Source organism: Perca fluviatilis, chromosome 21 (genome assembly GCF_010015445.1).
Source record: "Perca fluviatilis chromosome 21, GENO_Pfluv_1.0, whole genome shotgun sequence".
Classification (NCBI taxonomy): domain Eukaryota; kingdom Metazoa; phylum Chordata; class Actinopteri; order Perciformes; family Percidae; genus Perca; species Perca fluviatilis.
In genome coordinates this window covers 657,480-677,532 of record NC_053132.1, presented here as the reverse complement: position 1 = coordinate 677,532, position 20,053 = coordinate 657,480, and the positions used below count along the sequence as shown (strand labels likewise).

The following is a 20,053-nucleotide window of genomic DNA, read 5'->3' as shown; positions in this document are numbered from 1 at the left end:
GAAAAGAATAAAACATTCAAGAATGACCTGTTCAGATTTATTGTTATACCAAAAAGATATTTAGTTATTGTGATTCAGGTTTTGTTGTGGGAGGCATGAGAAGAGTGCATTGCAGTAATCTAACTGGGATGAACTGAATGCAGGTATGACTGTGTTTCCTAATTGGATGAAACTGGTTTGGGTGACTCAATTAACCCTTCTGTTGTCCTCGGGTCAAATTTGACCCATTTTCAAAGTTTTTCATATCAGAAATATTGGTTTCTTACAACTAAATTGCCCAAAAATACCTTGGATGCACGCATGTTGTATGGAACCAATACAACATTCTCGCCAGGTAAAATTAATGATTATTTCCATTGAATTTAGAGTGTTTTATTCAATTCATAGCATTTGAAAAATGTTTTTAAATGTTTTTAAATAATTCATAATTTTCTGCTTTTTAACTAAAGAATTTGTTATAATGTCATTTCAATTAGGGTTATTGACCATGAATAAAAGAAAGCATTGAAAATAGCGACAAAAATGTTGGGAAAAGTGCCAAAAGTGATTGGTGTCGTTAGAGTCAACGAAATATATACGTTGTGAGTTATCAGCGTAGAAATGCTAGTTGATATTGTGCTTTCTAATAATTTGACCAAGTAACATGTTAAGAAGAATAGCAATGGGCCAAGAGCAGAACCCTGTGTAAAAGGTACTGAAGATGATCAAGAAGATCCGATTTCCACACAGAAAGACCTTCCAGACAGATAAGATCAGACAAACCTAAAACCACCAAGACATTTAATTAAAATACTATTGTTAATGGTGTCAGAAGCCACAGATAGACCCAACCGCAGTAAAACAGTGTGTTGACCGGTCAACAGCAACTGACATTATCCATTACATGAAGAGAAACATAAAGTTTAATATATCACAAGTAATCAATGGTAAAAACTGTTGTCAATGTTTTGTTGACAATTGTTTGAGCTTCAAATTTGAATGAACTGCGTCAAATGTAAACTCATAAAAAATAAATGGGTTTTATAATCTGAAAAATTTGTAATAACATACATTTTTAGAATTTTGATTTTAATAATAGTCTGGTGAGTTCAGCCCCGCTCTCTAGCCTCTTGGGACCGTCCTGATCTGGCGAGCTCCAGTTTTCTCCTCCCAGATCAGTCTGGCATCTTGCGATAGAAAAAATTTGGAGCCGTTACGCAAACGCCCGACCAATCAGTGTTGGTTTTGAGGCGGGTTTAGGTGTGGCGTCTAACGAAGACGACTGTTCAGTCTAAACTACGTGGCGACTTCCACGGATGAGATGAGCGTAGCTATCGCAGCAAGTTTTATCTGAATTAGAAAGTATTCCTTCATTGAAAGAAGAGCAAAAAAAAAAGCGCACTGGAGGGCTTTTCGCGGAGGAAAAGATGATTTTTCTGCTTCTCCGACTGGTTTCGACAGAGTTTGATCTGATTGGTTGATTGACCCGTCTATCACCAACTATAGGTGGTGATAGACAGATGGTTTATCCAATCAGATAATCAGGATTTTCCGCCCCTTCCCCAAAAGTTCTCCAACGGTATGTTCCCAGATGGATATGCGCGCGCAAATGTGAAGTGATCCATTTGGTGGAGTCAGGTTACAGCTCTCCCTCTCTACACTTGAAATGAAATACAAAGACAAGAACAGGAAGTCACAACTGAACTCATGAGGGACACAGTCGAGTGTTTTGTCTAAAAATAAATCTAACAAACACACTGAAAAACTATTTTCAAACTAAAATATAAAATCCAAATGTGAAAAATAATATACATTTTTGAATTAGAAAATTAGTCCAGACAGAAAGACACAGGAGACAAAGTGAAGACATCAGATCATCTTAATGCTCAGCTTCTTATTTATTGTCACCCGTACAGCAGATAAAGATTCACATTAGAGTTTCAAACCTCCACCAAACATCAACTGACTGTCCTGAACTACAAAGATGGTTTCATTTTATACCTTTTTCCTCTTTTAGACTTGTGTTAGCCGTTCATGCAGTGATTTAACACCGATCAGACTATGTATGTGTTTCCATTTAAAGATTATGGGCCCTACTTTCCTGCTGCAGCCGCCCAACTGGAGACACATCTGACTTTTCTTCCACGTTGCAGCGGAGCGCGACAGCCTTAAACTAGGGCTGCACAATATTTTTTTAAATCGCTATGCAATGCTGGCATAATAAACACGTCCGCTAAAGGCTGCATCATGTTAAAAGTAAAGTAAAATGTAACTTTCATTATTTTGGCCGTTTATATTAATTTCAATGTTCAATTTGTTCAATAAAAGAATGTTGGAAATTATTGTTTGTTGTGATTTTAGTAGAGTACTGAGCAGTAGAACTGAGAACACTTGAATATCTGTTTATTTATTGCAAGGGATATTGTTATCGCCATAGTCAACAACTTATCGCATATTTTTCTCATTTTGTGCAGCTCTACTTTACACCACCACAGACGGTAACAAGACTTACAAACGTCAGTTGGTTTTCTTGTGCTGGTGCCCAGTTTCAGGAAAATAAGACCTGTTGTGAGATTAAATGCTTAATGAGAGAAAGAGAAATAAATCACAAGAGATGAGCTGATATTCTGCTGGACGTTGGTCCTGGAGAACTACAGCACAGGACGGACCTTCATGCTGATGGTCTTCAGGGAGTAGTTATGACCTTTCCAATGGTACCAATTCACTCCAACAGCATAGATAGTGCTGTCAGCTCCCCAATGATAAACACCGTTTGGATTTTGCATAGTGACAGCCGTTGTACCAGAACGCGCCCAGGAATGATCTGGCACAGTTCCCATGCCAGGTGTCCTGGTCTTTGTCAAAGGTGGTGAACTTCATTCCGTTGTGATAACTCAGGGAGTCTCCTACAGAAACACAGTGTTTGTCAAAAGTATATGATATATTTCTGATGCTCTTGAAAAAAAAGAAATATAAATAAATACTATATATGGATGATTGAAAAAAAAGCAACCCACTCACCTGCCCCTCCATTAATGAATCCAGACACATTCCGCACAAATCCGTCACATTCTGCACCGACGGAGAACGAAGAGTACCCGAGGAACCACTTTTTTTCCTCCAAAGTCCTCCATGTCGCCAGCAGCTCACTCTTCTTGTTATTTGTCAGATAGTGGATGTTGTCAAGACCTGCACACACACACACACACACACACACACACACACACACACACACACACACACACACACACACACACACACACACACACACACAAAAAACACACACACACACACATTTATACATCTGTGCAAATTGGTAACAGTTGTGTTGTACAGATGTGTAGATAACTCGATTAAACACTGACATTTAAATTCAGGAAAAGAGTAACTCATCTAAAGACTAAACTTTTCTGGCCACAGTTCCATTTCTGGAAGAGTTTAATGTGTGTACTTGATTAAAAATGATTTTCATAAAGTCATGACAGTTAGTTTGGTTTCATTTCTCACCGAGCCAGTACTCTCCAGCAGCATTACCAAAGCCGATCTTGTATTGATCCCAGCCCCTGATGAAGTTCACTGTGCCATCCATCCTCCTCTGGAACACCTAGGGGCGGGGGATGGGTGGTTAACTAGCTAAACACACAAGATATCTGACAGATCATGTTTCGAGACAACAAGGTTTTTACTCGAATGTGATTTATTATGAAGGTCAAACAGGTTGACTGAATACTCACCGTCCACCGTCCTCCTTCTGAAGCCATGTCACAGTACACCTACACACAAACACATTCATCAGTAAATGTGATAATTTAGTGGTTTAAATTTGTAAATTAAGTTTACACTAATGAGCACGGCCACCCAGAATTTTTTGGATGAACAATTTTCAGCAGAATTTACTGAAATTAAAATAAAACTCAATAACATGAATTACAGTACCTAAACCTAACCAATCCAACTAATGAAGGCCATAAATACTAGCCAATCAGATGCAGAGTAGGGCGGTAAATTCCATTGCCATCCTAGGAAACACATGTTTGCATCCCGGGTACTAGGGCTCTACAATTATTCGAAATTTTGACTGTGATTTCGATTTTGGCTCCTAATGATCACAAACACGATATAATTGATCGAAAACTATTATTTTGCAAACTCTTCCATCTTGTAATTTTGCAACCAGAGTCTGTGTAGTAGTGATTGGGCAGTATCGAAGTCTTGCCCGACCAATCGTTTGTATAACAAAATAACTAATATAAACAAACTAATCAGAAAACTGAATGCTAGAAATAAACAAAATTGTGATCAGAACTACCTTAAATGACAGAAACTATCTTTATTCATTACTTCTACTGTTACCTGATGTGTTAAAAAAAATTACGCATGTTCAGGATTGGCTTATTAAAGCGTAACTCTCGCCAAAATGCGTCCTAGGGTATTTTCGTGAATGTATGTGAGAAACTCTAGTTTAAAAGCATAATTAGGACCGAATCGCCACTTTTAAGATTTACGGTATTCTCATTTTTGGGTCAAATGGCCTTTTGATTGGGAGTGATAGGGACACTCTCATGCTAGTCTCATGACGCCGGCCAGCGCAAAGTGTACCTCGACAGCAGACCTCTCTCCGGCGGGATAGATGGTGTACACTCCACTGGGTTTGCTTTTGTCTTGCTGATAGATGGCACTACAGTCTACCGGTTGTAGAAGCTGCTGGCAGCTGGCCAACAGTGGAGCCAGGAGGAGAAAGACTGAAACCAGCTGGAACAGAAAAGATGTCATTTTGACTGAGGTTTGAATCTTACAAAGTGTTTTAACAGGCCTTTAGCTTCATGGCGGTGTTGACAAAGTCAGTACTCAGAGACAGAAAAGGTTGGGCTAATTAACAAAAATAATCTGCATGGGTTGTCCCTGTAGTAGTCTGGATCAATGGAAGTACATTTTCCAACCTGATCTCACAGAATTAGTTGAAATGAACACGGCCCCTTAAGTTAAGGAAAAGGTTGTGGGTGGGCGGGACAACGTGTTGCGTTTAGGAAACGAAGGATGGGACGGCCGTATACAGCAGATGGGTTGGATTTAGGAAATTAACAACAGGTTGGATTTAGGAAATTAACAACAGGTTGGATTTAGGAAATTAACAACAGGTTGGATTTAGGAAAAGAACAACGGACTGTTAGCGTTTAGGAATCGTTGACACATGGGACACAATCCCGGTCCCCTGGGTGAAAGTCCTGTGTTGTTTGACATATCCACCAACCCAACCAACCTCCCTAGCGGCGTATTTCGGGCTTTCATACTACTCACTAGCATTGTCGCTCTTAATGCTACGTCATCTTCTCATTGTCTTTACATTGGCATTGTTTTCCGTGGTGGCCACATGGAATATTCACACATTCCGTATCCAGATATGTATATATATATATATATATATATATATATATATATATATATATATATATATATATATATATATAATGCGCCACCCACACATAATGCGCTTGTTAACAGTTCGTGATCATTTCACGGATAAAGACATCAGGACCCTTCCTCTCTCTGTGTGTTGCGTTCTGAAAATCCCTTCGCTACAAGAAACAACAACCTTTGAGCTAATATGCTTTTTCCAGCTTACCAGAGTACATTAACTGTAATAAGACCACCTTTTCAAGTTAACTTGGGCATGAATGTGTTCACACTTATCAAACAAACTGGACTTTAGGTTCAACTTTTGGGATCCAGGTATTTCCCCACACTTTGATATGTGCCCCTCGAAAGGCCCATTTGGAGCAACAACAAAAGGTACAGTTTACTCACTACAGTAAATTAGACTACACAACTGCTTGTAACAAAAATCTAATCTACTGATATTAAGCTTCTTTACAGTTTCAGAACTTTGAGATTTGTAAACTATCAGTTCACAAACTTACCTTCATTGTCAGATTTCTGCTGAAATGAATCAACTGCTGATGTAGATCTGTCTGATGCTCTAAATTAACGATAAGAATAAATGTTCAGTCAGCAAACTCACGGGGGTCCGGTCCGTGTACTTTTCGTTCATTCGATTTTCATTTCATAAACAGGTATTAAAAAACAAAAAAACGAATGGTTATTTGATTTTCGTTTTAAAATACGACATTTGAAATTGAAATACAATGCGTTTTCTTTTCATTGTCGAAATGGGATGGGAGAAATTTAAAATATGCTGTGATTTTCATTTTCTATTTTATATAACAAAAATAAAATCACTCGAAAACAGAAACGAAAAAGGCTTGTTTTTTATATTCAGAGACCGGATGTTGTTATTTCCAAGGCAACAGCGCCAGCCTAGCCTATCAGTGTTCAGCCCAGGCCAAAATTACTTTGGAAACCTAGCTATACTCTTGATAATCCTTGGGGGAATTTTATTTCATAATGTCACATGTATTTATTACCCTCTCTCCCTGCCTCCCTGTCTCTACCCACCGCAAACAACTTCGCCCGAAGAGATCGAACCAGCGGAGCAAATAGACTTTCGGTTCACGGCTGTAACGTTACCGTTCGCCACCGTTAACAATCCCAGCAAACTTTCTGTTGCTGCCGTTAAGCTTGCTGATCTGGCAGAGAGTCACCGGGGTTCGGGATCAGATCATGGGGATCAGACCTCCGGTGCTGGGTCTAATATTCTAATATTAGCTGCTGCTGCAGCTAGCTAGCAGCTAGCCACCAGCCCTGTGACCTCCGGTCCTCGCGGTTCGCTCCCGGGACTGACTCTGCAGAGCTGGCGTTACCGGCTCTATGATCAATGAGCAATGATCAAGGATTACCAAATTTCTCTCTCATATTGCTCCTCATAACCACTGAAAAACTAAAAAATCTAACCCAAAGTACAATTATTATGGACGTTAGCTGACATTAAGGGTTTCTGCTTCATTAAGGGAAATTGTAAGGAAAAAGCGCGTGGTTAACCATTAAGCTTTTTCACGTTAAGCGTTTTTTGATCACTGTTTATAAACAGTGATCAAAAAATCTAACCAAAGTCGTTATGGACGTTATCTAACTGATAACTGACTGATATTTGATTGATCATTGTTTAGGTACATTAAAGTTAAGCTTTTTTTCCGTTAAAGCGTTTTAGAATGTCCCGGTGTTCTATCGATCTATGCTACCTATCGAGATGTGCTACTTAGCGGCTCTGCGCATGCACACGACCCACAAGCATGGTCTGATTCCCCGCCCATAAAATCTATGCAACCCTGCGGTCGAAACATACGGTCGATACTGTGGTTAATGGAGTAATATCTAATGAATAATTTATTCATTGTACCTTTTGATAGGGTATATTTGTCTATCAGAATACACTGCCACTGAAATATTCAATAAATATAATTTAATAGAATATCAAAATATGCTCCTTATCTCCTGACAGTGCACTGTCACTCCATGTGCTTGGGTAGTGAGTGGTGCAATATATAATGATTCTGTTGGGGAGCATTATTTGATAGGGTATATTTGTCTATCAGAATATGCTACCACTGAAATATTCAATAAAGATATAATGGAGTATCAAAATATTCTCAAATAAACATAAGATGTCAATACTGTTAGAGTTATATCTCTATGGGATTCAGCCTGCCTGCACAATTGGAAATGGGAACACATAAGGAAGCACATTTTCGATGAGGCGTAGCGACTCGATAGACTCTACTATCGATTTGCGCCCCGTTAGCATTTTTCGACAAGGCAGCATAGATCGACAGAACACCGGCTGCAGCTGAGGGAATCTGTAGCCTATAACTTCCGTTTTTGCCCCCTTTACATAAATATACATATGGCTATGAAATAGATCATGAAATACAGGCTTTAGTCATAATAGTTCAATAGCCTAAATACATGTATGTTTTACTATGTATTTCGAGGGACTTTTATTTATTCCATCTATTTATATACACGTTATATTTAAGGGAAGTTTGGTTATCTCACAGACTCAGACTAAAAGCAGCAGCAAGTCTGCCTGGCATCAGTGCATCATAGCATATCACTATCTGCAAATAAAATAAAATATGAATAAATCACGCAGCGGCAGATTCCCAGCTCAGCTAGACCGGGTAACGCAGCTCTGCAGACGGACCAGAGTCAGTCAGCACTGGGGGCCCGAACCGGGGACCGGAGTCACAGGGCTGGAGGCTATCTGCTAGCTAGCTGCAGCAGCTAATATTAGAATAGACCCAGCACCGGAGGTCTGATCCCCATGATCTGATCCGAACCCCGGTGACTCTCTGCCAGATCAGCAACAGAACGTTTGGGATTGTTAACGGTGGTAGGTGATGGCGTTACAGCCGTGAACTGAAAATCTGTTTCCTCAGCTGGTTCGACTCTCTTTGGGCGAAGTTGTCTGCGGAGGGTAGAGACAGAGAGTCAGAGGGAGGCAGGGAGAGGGTAATAAATACATGTGACATTATGAAATAAAATCCCCCAAGCATTATCAAGAGCACAGGTTTCCAAAGTAATTTTAGCCTGGGCTGAAGCAACACTGGTAGGCTAGGCTGGCTGTTGCCTTGGAAATGACAACATCCGGTCTCTGAATATGAAAAAACAAACCTTTTTTCATTTCTATTTCAGTGATTTTATTTTGTTATATGAAATAGAAAATGAAAATCACATCATATTTTAATTTCTCCCATCCCCTTTTGACCATGAAAAGGAAAAAATGCCTTGTATTTCGATTTCAATTGTTGTATTTTAAAACGAAAAACCAAAATAACCATCGTTTTGTTTGTCTTTTATGAAATGAAAATCGAATGAACGAAAAAGTACACAGACCGCAATTCCATCTGCTCTGCCTCGCTGCTCCACTTAAAAAAAATACACTAAGATCAGGTCCGTGTACTTTTCGTTCATTCGATTTTCATTTCATAAACAGGTATTATTTTCGTTTTTAAAACACGACATTTGGAAATTGAAATACAAGGCATTTTTCTTTTCATTGTCGAAATGGGATGGGAGAAATTTAAAATATGCTGTGATTTTCATTTTCTATTTTATATAACAAAAATAAAATCACTCGAAAACAGAAACGAAAAAGGCTTGTTTTTTATATTCAGAGACCGGATGTTGTTATTTCCAAGGCAACAGCCAGCCTAGCCTACCAGTGTTCAGCCCAGGCCAAAATTACTTTGGAAACCTAGCTATACTCTCTGATAATCCTTGGGGGAATTTTATTTCATAATGTCACATGTATTTATTCCCCCTCTCCCTGCCTCCCTGTCTCTACCCACCGCAGACAACTTCGCCCGGAAGAGAGTCGAACCAGCTGAGGAAACAGACTTTCGGTTCACGGCTGTAACGTAACCGTTACGCCACCTAACAATCCCAGCAAACTTTCTGTTGCTGCCGTTAAGCTTGCTGATCTGGCAGAGAGTCACCGGGGTTCGGATCAGATCATGGGGATCAGACCTCCGGTGCTGGGTCTAATATTCTAATATTAGCTGCTGCTGCAGCTAGCTAGCAGCTAGCCACCAGCCGGTGTGACCTCGGTCCTCGCGTCGCTCCCGGACTGACTCTGCAGAGCTGGCGTTACGCGTCTATGATCAATGAGCAATGATCAAGGATTACCAAATTTCTCTCTCATATTGCTCCTCATAACCACTGAAAACGGCCAAAAATCTAACCCAAAGTACAATTATTATGGACGTGAGCTGACATTAAGGGTTTCTGCTTCATTAAGGGAATTGTAAGGAAAAAGCTTAACGTGGTTAACCATTAAGCTTTTTCGTTAAGCGATTTTTGATCACTGTTTATAAACAGTGATCAAAAAATCTAACCTAAAGTCGTTATGGACGTTATCTGACTGATAACTGACTGATATTTGATTGATCATTGTTTAGGTACATTAAAGTTAAGCTTTTTCACGTTAAGCGTTTTAGAATGTCCCTGCTGCTGCTGAGGGAATCTGTAGCCTAACTTCTGTTTTGCCCCTTTACATAAATATACATATGGCTATGAAATAGATCATGAAATACAGGCTTTAGTCATAATACTTCAATAGCCTAAATACATGTATGTTTGTAACGCTTTAGATTACAACCCGGAAATTAATGCGTAAGTACCGGAAATTACAGCGCACTTTTCGGTAATTATAGTGTACTTATAAAGTAAGTACGGTAATTATAAGGGAACAATTTATAATATTTGGGTAATAAAGGGTAAACAACCAGGAAAAGTATCGGGTAAGTACACCCGAATTTACAGCGTACCACAGCGTACCTTTCAGTAATTATAGTGTACTTATAAAATATGTACAGCGTACCTTTCAGTAATTATAGTGTACTTATAAAGTATGTATATGTAATTATCAGGGAACAATTTATAATATTTGGGTAATATAGGGGTAACAACCAGGAAAAGTACGGCATAAGTACACAGAATTTACAGCGTACCTTTTAGTAATTATAGTGTACTTATAAAGTATGTATATGAAATTATCAGGGAACAATTTATAATATTTGGGGAATAAAAACCAGGAAAAATATAAATAATATGCAATATTTCATATCTAAGGGATAACTATTTTAATATTAGGCTACATGGTATGTAGGCTATGACATATGCTAAAAAAATATAGGGCTAAATGATTTATACAGTAATTCATAACTTAGTGGTAACTATTCAAATGTTAGGCCTATGTGATATAGCCTATACATGCAAAACAACAATCTTATGTTTGCAGTGGCGGCTTGTCAATAGAGGGCGCTGGGGCGTAAATATAAATGTATACAAAAATGATAAAAAAATGAAATAAAAAATGAAAAATAAAATAAAATAGTTTACTCATACGATATGCCGGCTGGTAGTAAGAGCCTCAGCATTTAATAAAAACTGGCTTTAATCCGTTAACTATTTTCTATGTTTCAATATGTTTCCTCGGTTCTTGGCTGCAGGGGACGCCAAAATGGATGTGTATGTGAGTCCTTAAACTTTCGGCCAGCATGTGACCTGAAGCTGGTCTCTAATTGGTTTCTTAAAGATTCTCCTCCGGACGCACCTCGCTGCGTCCCTGGCAAATCAGAATTGGAGATATGTTATTTTATCCAATCTGATTGATTCTCAACACCTGTCATTCAACTCTTCCCCCGGCCGCTACTGGAGAGAGTTAACGTGGACGCAATAGTAGCGCCAGCAGGTAGCTCCTGTGTTGTTGAAATGGTCTAACCACTTTGATTAAAGTAGGAAACTAGCAACAATAAACAAGGAGAGATTCTTTAAAGGGTGAAAGAGAAGTTATACAACGTCGTGGAGCTGCCGACCCCGTCCAAACGGCGTGTGAATTGAATATTCCGGTGAGTTATCTTAGCTGCTAGCTAGCTAACAGCAAATTACTACTGTCGGTGTTGTTTACCTTGAGAATTGTTGCTTGATTTGTGTTTTAAAGCCAGTCGGAATTAGCTACTAACCTGATGAACCTGATAAAAGGGTATGGTTAATATTGAAATTGTTGTCATTGTACATTTAGGAAAATGTTAACTTAGCTGTTGGTTAATTAAGCTACAGACACGTATGTATTTTCCGTCCTTTAGTTGTGACTGCTATGTTTTCTGTAAGCTAGCTAGTCAATTAAGATGGACAAATAACATTGAGTTTAAGCTAAAATGTTTAAGTGAAATGTGGTTAAAATGTGTAGTATGTAAGAATATTTTGTATCTTGAGGAGAAACACAAGTGAACTGTTACTATGGACAAGTGAGTGACTATTCTACTATTTTGTGCAGGCTGTTTTTTTGGTGAGACTCTACTAGAGACAGAACTGTGCTGCTCAAGTCACTGTCGTCATACTGCCTTCTGGGTTTCATCTTCATCATCACCATCTTCTTACCGCTCACTCGATCTTCGCCATCATCATCTCCACTACTCAGAGGATTTTCCCGTCGTTTCCCTACTCCATTCTCTGAGGAGCCAGGATGGACAGTTTTACCTGCTAAGGGTGGTGGTAGGAACTTGAGTGCACTTAAACTAATGAAACAGGGTTGAACAAAGACTGATTTAGTATTCCCCTGTTTATCTCTATGAAATGAGAGATCTCAGTTTTTGGTTAATTTGGTTTTATATTTCTAATTTTCTTTGTTTTTGATATTTAAGTTGTGGTTTGAGTACATTGGGTTTGAACCTAATTGGCCTAAATCAATCTAAATTTGATTACCATACTGAATCATTTAGTTTAGCCATGCTAGACTTCTGGTAAGAGATTATTTTGCATAATCTCAAATTGAAAGTAGTACTGGTTGTGGGTGCAATTTGTTTCATTCCGTTTTTCTAAATGACCCTGTTATAGCCATCCAAAAGTAAAACATCAATAATTCGATAATTATTGATCTAGAGAGTCCAGAGAGGTGTCCTAGACTGGTCTGGTTCTGATTGGCCAAAAAAAGGGACTAGTTTGCAAAAGTAGGTTTTTAACATATTTGCAAATATTTCTTTTCTCTTTTATATAATACAGAACAGCAAGACTCGCGGGATTCCACCAGCTCCTCATCATCAGACTCCTCGGAGAAAGGGAAGAAAAGAAGAAGAAAAAGAAAGAAACAAAGGAAGAGCAAAAAAAAAATGGGGGAAAATGTTAACTTATGTCTATATCATTAAAATTGAAAAGTTCACAATCTGTTTTGAAGTTGTTTGTTTGATTAAAGTGCCACTTTAATTTACAGCCCGGCTATGTTGTAATTACGCTGTAACTACCGTGAAACAGAGGGGTAACAAGTGCCACTTTAATTTACAGCCCGCTATGTTGTAATTACGCTGTAACTACGGTGTAACAAGGGGTAACAAGTGCCAGTTTAATTTACACCCCGCTATTTTGTAATTACCCTGTAACTACGTGTAACAAGGGGGTAACAAGTGCCACTTTAATTTACAGCCCGCTATGTTGTAATTACCCGCTTCTACGTTGAAACAAGGGGTAACAAGTGCCACTTTAATTTACAGCCCGCTATGTTGTAATTACGCTGTAACTACGTTGAAACAAGGGGTAACAAGTGCCACTTTAATTTACAGCCCGCTATGTTGTAATTACCCTGTAACTACGTGTAACAAGGGGTAACAAGTGCCACTTTAATTTACAGCCCGCTATGTTGTAATTACGCTGTAACTACGTTGAAACAAAGGGGTAACAAGTGCCACTTTAATTTACACCCCGCTATTTTGTAATTACCCTGTAACTACGTGTAACAAGGGGGTAACAAGTGCCAGTTTAATTTACAGCCCGCTATGTTGTAATTACCCTGTAACTACGTGAAACAAGGGGTAACAAGTGCCACTTTAATTTACAGCCCGCTATGTTGTAATTACCCTGTCAACTACGTGAAACAAGGGGTAACAAGTGCCACTTTAATTTACAGCCCGCTATGTTGTAATTACGCTGTAACTACGTTGAAACAAGGGGTAACAAGTGCCACTTTAATTTACACCCGGCTATGTTGTAATTACGGCTGTAACTACGTGTAACAAAGGGGTAACAAGTGCCACTTTAATTTACACCCCGCTATGTTGTAATTACGTGGCTCTGAAACAAAGGGGTAACAAGTGCCACTTTAATTTACACCCCGCTATTTTGTAATTACCCTGTAACTACGTGTAACCAAGGGGTAACAAGTGCCACTTTAATTTACAGCCCGCTATGTTGTAATTACCCTGTAACTCACGTGAAACAAAGGGTAACAAGTGCCACTTTAATTTACACCCCGCTATGTTGTAATTACGCTGTAACTACGTGTAACAAGGGGTAACAAGTGCCACTTTAATTTACACCCCGCTATGTTGTAATTCGGCACGCTTCGTGGGAAACAAAGGGGTAACAAGTGCCACTTTAATTTACACCCGCTATTTTGTAATTACCCTGCAACTACGTAACAAGGGGGTAACAAGTGCCACTTTAATTTACAGCCCGCTATGTTGTAATTCGCTGTAACTACGTTGAAACAAAGGGGTAACAAGTGCCACTTTAATTTACACCCCGCTATTTTGTAATTACCCTGTAACTACGTGTAACAAGGGGGTAACAAGTGCCACTTTAATTTACAGCCCGCTATGTTGTAATTACCCTGTAACTCGTGAAACAAAGGGGTAACAAGTGCCACTTTAATTTACAGCCCGCTATGTTGTAATTACGCTGTAACTCACGTGAAACAAGGGGGTAACAAGTGCCACTTTAATTTACACCCCGCTATGTTGTAATTACCCTGTAACTACGTGTAACAAGGGGTAACAAGTTGCCACTTTAATTTACAGCCCGCTATGTTGTAATTGCGGCGCTTCGTTGAAACAAAGGGGTAACAAGTGCCACTTTAATTTTACCCCGCTATGTTGTAATTACCCTGTAACTACGTGTAACAAGGGGTAACAAGTGCCACTTTAATTTACACCCGCTATGTTGTAATTACCCTGTAACTCACGTGAAACAAAGGGGTAACAAGTGCCAGTTTAATTTACAGCCCCGCTATGTTGTAATTACCCTGTAACTACGTGAAACAAAGGGGTAACAAGTGCCAGTTTAATTTACAGCCCGCTATGTTGTAATTACCCTGTAACTACGTGTAACAAGGGGTAACAAGTGCCACTTTAATTTACGGCCGGCTATGTTGTAATTACCCTGTAACTACGTGTAACAAGGGGGTAACAAGTGCCACTTTAATTTACACCCCCGGCTATGTTGTAATTACCCTGTAACTACGTGAAACAAAGGGGTAACAAGTGCCAGTTTAATTTACAGCCCGCTATGTTGTAATTACCCTGTAACTACGTGTAACAAGGGGTAACAAGTGCCACTTTAATTTGCACGCGCGCTATGTTGTAATTACCCTGTAACTACGTGTAAGTCAAGGGGTAAAGAAGTGCCACTTTAATTTACAGCCCGCTATGTTGTAATTACCCTGTAACTACGTGAAACAAAGGGGTAACAAGTTTGACTTACACTGTAACAACAAAAACAATGGTATATTTATACTGTAACTGCAGAAAATATTTATAGTTTTGTTTGCCTTGTTTTCAGCATAGTTGTCTATTTTTAATATTGCTTGATGACCCAACAAATCCTGTACTCTTTTACTTTCTTAAGGTAAGCTATTGAAAATTTAAATAAAACCATAGCAGACACTCATTCCCCTGAATTTCAAGTTTTGTTGTTCAGTAAGTACGGGGTACATAATTATGCATTATGAAATGAATATGTACCCGTGGTACTTAGGCCTAAATATGTTTTAATACATTAATACAAAAGGTATGTGGTTTATGATTGAATGAAGACCCAGCACACTTTACAACCATTTCAGAGGTCTCTTCTGAATCAACACAGTTTGCAGAAACCACTGCGGATGATGTGAAAGCAGCCATGGTTACACGACACCAGTACCATCACCACACACCAGCTATATGGAGACAAGTGGGATAGAGCAAATTCAGTGAATGTGTGTTCTCGCTATTGCTCTTAAAAACATAAGATTGTTGTTTTGCATGTATAGGCTATATCACATAGGCCTAACATTTGAATAGTTACCACTAAGTTATGAATTACTGTATAAATCATTTAGCCCTATATTTTTTAGCATATGTCATAGCCTACATACCATGTAATATTAAAATAGTTAGCCCTTAGATATGAAATATTGCATATTATATATATTTTCCTGGTTTTTATTCCCCAAATATTATAAATTGTTCCCTGATAATTACATATACATACTTTATAAGTACACTATAATTACTGAAAGTGCACGCTGTAAATTCGTTGTACTTACGAGCTTTCCTGGTTTGTTTCCCTATATTACCCAAATATTATAAATTGTTCCCTGATAATTACATATACATACTTTATAAGTACACTATAATTACTGAAAGGTACGCTGTACATACTTTATAAGTACACTATAATTACTGAAAGGTACGGCTGTGAGTGCGGCTGTAAATTCGGTGTACACCATACCTACCTTTCCCTTTATTACCCAAATATTATAAATTGTTCCCTTATAATTACCGCATTACTTACTATATAAGTACACTATAATTACCGAAAGTACGCTGTAATTTCAGGTACTTACGCATTAATTTCCGGTTGTAATCTAAAGCGTTACCGTATGTTTTACTATGTATTTCGAGGGACTTTTATTTATTCCATCTATTTATATGCACGTTATATTTAAGGGAAGTTTGGTTATCTCACAGACTCAGACTAAAAGCAGCAGCAAGCCTGCCTGACATCAGTGCATCATAGCATATCACTATCTGCAAATAAAATAAAATATGAATAAATCACGAGCGGCGCAGATTCCCAAGCTCAGCTAGAGCGGGTAACGCAGTCTGCAGACGGACCAGAGTCTGTCAGCACTGGGGGCGAACCGCGGGGACCGAGGTCACAGGGCTGGTGGCTAGCTGGTAGCTAGCTGCAGCAGCAGCTAATATTATAATAGACCCAGCACCGGAGGTCTGATCCCCATGATCTGATCCCCGAACCGCCGGTGACTCTGCCAGATCAGCAACAGAAAGTTTGCTGGGATTGTTAACGGTGGCGTACGGTAACGTTACAGCCGTTGAACTGAAAGTCTGTTTCCTCAGCTGGTTCGATTGGGGCGAAGTTGTCTGCGGCGGGTAGAGACAGAGAGTCAGAGGGAGGCAGGGAGAGAGGGGAATAAATACATGTGACATTATGAAATAAAATCCCCAACAAGCATTATCAAGGCACAGGTTTCCAAAGTAATTTTAGCCTGGGCTAAAAGCAACTACTGGAGGCTAGGCTGGCGCTGTTGCCTTGGAAATGACAACATCCGGTCTCTGAATATGAAAAAACAAACCTTTTTTCATTCCTATTTCGCAAGTGATTTTATTTTTGTTATATGAAATAGAAAATGAAAATCACAGCATATTTTTAATTTCTCCCATCCCCTTTTGACCATGAAAAGGAAAAAATGCCTTGTATTTCGATTTCAATTGTTGTATTTTAAAACAAAAATCAAATAACCATTCGTTTTTGTTTTTTAAGTCTGTTTATGAAATGAGAATCGAATGAACAAAAGTACACGGACCAGATCAGAATAAAAGATGACATTTTTCTTTTCCCAAAATATGATCCAACTGAAATGTGAATACACTAATATTACCTTAAAGACTTAAATAAAGTTCAAATTAAAAAAATGTATTACACACAATTACAAGAAAGTTCATATAACTGTCACTCTTTGTTTCTAATAGTTGACGTGCAACAAACTCAAACTTTTTGTAAATTCAGTAATTTTCTTTTCCCAAAAGAGCGATCCAGCTGGAACAGTTAACGCACTAATGTTACCTTAAATTTTAGCAGTTGGCGTGCAATTTTTTAAATATTATTGCAATGTTACAAACTTCAGCTCAACTTTGCTGTAAATGTCATTTTCGGTCACAGCTGATTTAGTCACGTCTCTGTAATGTCTCTGGTGGGATGCTTACCTGTCTGAACTCAGCTGCAGGTCGAACTGAAGAGTCTTCGTGTCTTCAAGAGGAAACAAGCTGCTGCTTTCTGCTTCAGTCGGTCAGAACCCCTCTACTTATATCTGCTTCCAGTCCGTCGAAAGCCCTCTACTTATATCTGCTTCAGTCGGTCAGAAGCCCTCTACTTATATCTGCTTCAGTCGGTCAGAAGCCCTCTACTTATATCTGCTTCAGTCGGTCAGAACCCCTCTACTTATATCTGCAGAAGGCTGTGATGTCACATCACCTGACCTCTTACCAATACTTATTCAATCAAAACAATTCCAAGGAACTTTGAATTGTGTATTCAGTTTAAAACAAATACATGAATGTCAGCACAGCTAGATATTAAAATAACAGAAGATCCTGTTTCTCTTTAATAAACAGAGTTCTGGACCGACTACTGCATTGTCCCACCCAGGTTGAGGTGTGTTTAGTCAACACCCCGTGACGCCAGGTTCTCTATCTGATGATGTCTGTTTGTTCTGGTGACAAACCATGACTCTGACACATCTAAGAACATCTAAGGACATCCAAAATGGCTCGCTCCAGCTTCTCTCCCAAAACGGGATTACTAAAAGGAGAGAGGGAGAGGGGCACTAGGGATTTATAGACACAGGAACACAGAAGAAGAAATAAAGGAAGAGGGACTCTGAACTTCAACACATATATCAAGTACACTGAGGTATTGGACTCACAGAACCACAACTCTCTCAGATCACTTGTATTTAGGGATGCAGGCGCAGATCCCTCCTTTATGTAAATATTTGAGTTGATTTTGAATTGCGTTCCTCTGCAGGATGTATCCGGCTGGTAGACATCCGGCACTACCAGCCGAATGCCGTGTAAATATTTGCTTAATGCTGGGAAGGAAATAATGAAAACAAGACATAATAAATAATAAGTTATATAAATCGAAATTGAGAATGTGAACTAAAACTAAAGAAAAATTTAAAAATATAAAAGATTAAATAGAAACAGATTTGCAAGGTAAAGTTAGAGTAGTGATAAATAGCAGCACTTGGTGTGTGTGTGTGTGTGTGTGTGGCAGAAGTTGTTGCTATGGTGATATGTGCAGCGAGGGAGTAGAGAAGGGAGGCGTAGACAGTCAAACATGTCCATTTAATGATGATTGTATCCCTCAATTAGCTTTTTTAATTTAAAAACCGTGAGTCCAAACGCCAAATTATTACATGATCTGTTATTAATTACAAGCAGACGGTGCCGGGAGACTCTTTCTGGGCGTACGGCCACAGGCAGAGGGTCGCTGACCTTGGTGAGGGAGGCGGTGTGGCTGGGTTAATCATGTGCCTGTGAATAAACTTGTCTCGTATCTGTTGCAAATAATAAATGGATGATATTATAACCCACATCTATCTCTAAGAGTTTTCTCTCATTTACGTTTCACTAGAATTAAGACGCGACAAGAAACATGTCATAAAAAAAACTAGATACACACTTGCATGCATTTGACAATGTGTATTTAGGGATGCACGCAGCAGTCCCTCCTTTATATAAATATTTGAGTTGATATTGAATTTCGTTCCTCTGCAGGATGCATCCAGGATGGGAAGGCAATGCTCCACCCAGATAAATAATAGCCAGAGATACACGTGTGTGTGGCTAGGGGAAAAGCAGACAGCTTTTGTGTGTCAGGTTTGCGTGTCATTGTTATGTGTGTCTATGGTGAGCAGGCGTCAAGAAAATAAATGGGTCACTGCACCGAAAAAACAGACAGATTGTGGACATTGATTATTGGCATGCAGAGTCAATCAATTAATCAATCAATCAAACTTTATTTATAGAGCACTTTTCCTACATGTAAAATGTAGCGTTGCTTTACAATTAAAAGCAATTGACCCCCCCCCCCATCACATAAATGCATCCCCCAGACACCCACAAACAACCACACACCGTCTCATACAAACACGTAACACAATAATGTAACTGAGCACGCGGTAAAGTTAAACAGGTCTTAAGCCTGCTCTTATAAATTTGAACATTCTCTGCAGCCCTGAGGTCCGACGTCAGGCAACGCTTCTCCGTGGCGTGTGTCCTGACCTTGGGAATAATCAAAGGCCAATACCAGAGGACCTCAGTGTTCGAAGGCTCATATGATAAAAGGAGTTCCAAAAGATAAGAAGACCCAACACTATTAAGACATTTAAAACTAGCAAAAGAACCTTAAAATCGATCCTAAAACACACAGGGAGCCAATGCAGTGATCTTAAAAACCGATGTAATATGTGCAATTCTGGTCGTCGTCAAGCACACGGCGGCTGAAGACACGTCCATACAAGTTCTTTCCTGGTCCCATCTCATTGGCCTAAAGTAAGAGTTGGTAAAAGACTCTACACTAATACCAAGTAATAATATGTATATATTTTGCCCCTGAAGAAGTTGGAGTTGTAGTTTGTCTCTGTGGCCACTAGAGTGCAGCAATTTATGATCACTTCTGTTTTTGAACAGGGAAGTAAAAGTTTTTGAACAGCAAGAGTCCAGACAGAAAGACACAGGAGAAGAAGTGAAGACATCAGATCATCATAATGCCAGCCTCTATTTATTGTCGCCCGCGTACAGCAGATAATGATTCACATTAGCAATTGCAGCTAACTTGCGGG

The 20,053-nt window shown here is 39.1% G+C and overlaps 1 pseudogene; it reads right to left on the bottom strand.

Moving 5' to 3' along the window:
• Positions 1-2,271: 2,271 nt before the first annotated feature.
• LOC120551424 lies at positions 2,272-17,459 on the bottom strand (annotated as a pseudogene).
• Between the last annotated feature and the right edge of the window lie 2,594 nt (positions 17,460-20,053).